At 44.2% G+C, this 3,394-nt stretch overlaps 1 pseudogene; it reads right to left on the bottom strand.

Moving 5' to 3' along the window:
• Positions 1–2,091: 2,091 nt before the first annotated feature.
• LOC118010170 lies at positions 2,092–2,632 on the bottom strand (annotated as a pseudogene).
• Positions 2,633–3,394: the final 762 nt, after the last annotated feature.

Genomic DNA, 3,394 nt, shown 5'->3' with positions numbered 1-3,394 from the left:
TTTTCTTTCTTTCTTCTTTTTCTTCTTTCTTTTCCTTTCTCCTTTCTTTCTTTCTTTTTTCTTCCTCCCTCCCTTCCTTCCTTCCTCCCTTCCTCTTTCTTTCTTTCTTCTTTCTTTCTTTCTTTCTTCCTTTCTTTCTTCTTTCTTTCTTTCTTTCTTTCTTTCTTTCTTTCTTTCTTTCTTTCCTTTCTTTCTTTCTTTCTTCTTTCTTTCTTTCTTCCTTTCTTCTTCCTTCCTTCCTTTCTTTCTTTCTTTCTTTCTTTCTTTCTTTCTTTCTTTCTTTCTTTCTTTCTTTGTTCTTTCTTTCTTCCCTTTAAAGATTTATTTATTTACTTGAGAGAGAAAGAGCAGGAAGAGGAAGAGAGAATCTTAAGCAGACTCCCTGCTGAGTGAGGAGCCAACATTGGGCTTGATCTCAGGACCCTGGGATCATGACCTGAGCGGAAACCAAGAGTCAGACATTTAACTGACTGTGCCACCCAGGAACCCTACTTGCATCACATTTCCAAAGACACTTTGGACAATACTAGTGACTTGGCTTAAACCAGAGTTAACGGTAGAGCAGCCCATTCCCCTGGGAATGGGAGGGCACTTCAGGGTCATATTGCAAAGGGCATGAATGCAGATAGAAGTGAATAATTAATGCAACCAGTCAACTGCAAGACTCCATTAATGATGAGATCTTCAATGGCAGAGAGTGTATTTAAGCACAGACATTGGAGCCAAAATACCTGGGTACAAGTTCTAGCTCCTCGACATAAAATCTGTGCAACTTTGGGTGAGTTACTTACCCTTTCTGTGCCTTGGGTTCCTCATTTATATAATGAAGATGATTATATTATGCACCACATAGATTCACTGTAAGGGTGAAATGTGTTATTACATGCAAATTGCTCAGATTAGCTCATGACACAAAGAAAATGCTTAATTAGGGGCGCCTGGGTGGCTCAGATGGTTAAGCGTCTGCCTTCGGCTCGGGTCATGATCCCAGGGTCCTGGGATCAAGCCCCACATTGGACTCCTGGCTCAGCGGGGAGCCTGCTTCTCCCTCTCCCTCTGCCTCTCTCCCTGCTCATGCTCTCTCTCTCTCTCTGTACTCTGTGTCTCAAATGAATAAATAAAATCTTAAAAAAAAAAGAAAAAGAAAATGCTTAATGAATATAATTAGTTAGTAGTAAATGTACTACTAGTAGTAGTAGTATCATTTTGACTTAGAGATGAGGCTCAAAAATTAGATTTTGAATTAAATTACAGTTAATATATAGGAAGAATTAAAGCATGTATCAGGATAAAGCTGGCTGCCCATACAAAATCCTAATTTTAGTAGCTAAGCATAATGAAAGATTAATCCTGCTCATATAACAGTGCAGTTGTTTCTGATCAAGGGTATCTTTCCTCTGTGCATCCAACCTAGATGTGTTCACCAAATAAATGCTCAGGGAAAATTGATCCCAGTCTCTGTAAGAGGTAATATTTCCATTGAACATAGTCTGGCAGACAACGGTGATATAGGGGACTCTGTAGTAGAGTGTTCAGACCCTCATTCAAAAATAAAGCTTTACACCCAGTTGCTGGAGTGGGGGTGGGGGGCTTACAGCAGACAACCCTCAGCTGTCAGTTCTCCTTGGGGACTGTCTCGCCTCCAGAGAGCTGCTTGCACAATGTCCCACCCTCTCTGGGGTGGCTAGCATCTAGTGACTGATCGAAACAGGTGCATGAAGATCTGACCCTCCTACCCAGAGCACAATAGCTTTTCCTTGTTGTCCCACCTGCAGAACTCCTGGCAAGGCTAAATCTTCCACAGAGAGGGCACCACAGCCCACCCACTCCCTCCTTAATTCTTCTCTCATCCTCCAACTTCCACAGGTGTTGACTCCAAGGAGACCCCTGGTCACTGTCCCGGATTCAACGCTCCATCTCAGAGTCAGCTTTCTGGAGAACCTCACTTGCAACAGGTTGTTGGAAAACCCAGTGAACCATTTTGAGTGAGAGTCTGAGCATCTCCACAATGCCTCAAGCAACAAGTTTGAAGCACGACTCTTTTATTTATTTTTAATAGGCTTTACTTCACTTTATTTTTCTTTTATAAATCTATGTGGTGGCCACACCTGGAACCTGGGTCCTCTGCATGGAGAGTCTGGTGGGGTCTTTACAAGATGGTCAGTGAATTCCTGGTAGGGAGACTTGGTGAACACAGTCTCTTTCCAGAGGTCAGGGGTGAGGGAGCTGTAGGTCTTGGAAATGGCATCAGAAGGGGCGTTGGTGAAGTTGCCCAGCATGACAGTGTAGCTCCTGGCTGAGGCGTCACAGTCATCAATACTGGCCATCGCCAGTAGCTTCCTGGGCACAGGGGCTGAGACGATGTCAGTGCCCCTGGGAACAGGGATGGGTGGCACCGACAGAGCCACAGTGCCGGTCACCTTGCATGGGACGTTATGGGGCTTGCCGATCTTGTTCCCCCAGTAGCCTCACCACATGGGGGCGGTGGAAGTTCTGGCCGGGATGATGGCCCCACACGGATGGCAGTGGCTACCTCCCTGGAGCACTTGACATCCCGACGGACATGTCCATTGTAATCTCCGATGGCAATGAATGCCTTGAACCTGGTCGCTGTCCTGCAAGGGTCTGACATGCTCTTATTTCTTATTTATTTATTTATTTATTTATTTATTTATTATTTATTTTAAGATTTTATTTATTTACTTGACAGAGAGAGAGAGCATGTGCACACAAGCAGGGGGTGCAGCAGAGGGAGAAGGAGATGCAGGCTCATGGGTAAGCCGGGAGCCTGACGCTGGACTCGATTCCAGGACCCCAGGATCATGACCTGAGCCGAAGGCAGACACTTAACCAACTGAGCCACCCAGGCACCCCTGACAAGCTCTTTTCTAAGTTTAATGTTGGCCTCATTATAGAAAAAGAGTTTTCTTGAAGTAGCTTTTGTATATTACACTTTCTTTTTAAATAATTTGATCCTGATTCCTTTTCCCTTCATAGCAGCTGGTGGAGACACCCCACTGCTCTTGCCCGACTCTCTACACTCACAGGACGGGGACACAGCCGTTTCCACCTCCCATGGCACACTGCTTTTCTCAGTGTACACAGGGGGTACATACTGAACACACTGGTGACTGACTGTATTCACAAGCTAACGGACAGATGAATATAGGGTTCTAACTCATGAGGCATTTTTTTTTACCCTGAATGATGTTTTTAGAGGTATAAAATGATGCACAGACACTGCAATCAAAACACTAAAATAATGACAGTGTGGAGGCTGCCTCACAAACAAGAAACCCTCAGCTATTAGAAAATAGCAAAATTTTATGAAAGGAACTGAAGAATAGGAGAATTGGCAGTAACATCAGCCCTTGAAAGCAAAGATAATGTAATA

Source organism: Mirounga leonina, unplaced genomic scaffold, assembly GCF_011800145.1.
Source record: "Mirounga leonina isolate KUSES-001 unplaced genomic scaffold, KU_Mleo_1.0 Mir_129, whole genome shotgun sequence".
In the NCBI taxonomy this organism is placed as follows: Eukaryota; Metazoa; Chordata; class Mammalia; order Carnivora; family Phocidae; genus Mirounga; species Mirounga leonina.
The sequence above is the reverse complement of the archived record's forward strand: the minus strand, read 5'-3'. Positions and strand labels throughout refer to the sequence as shown.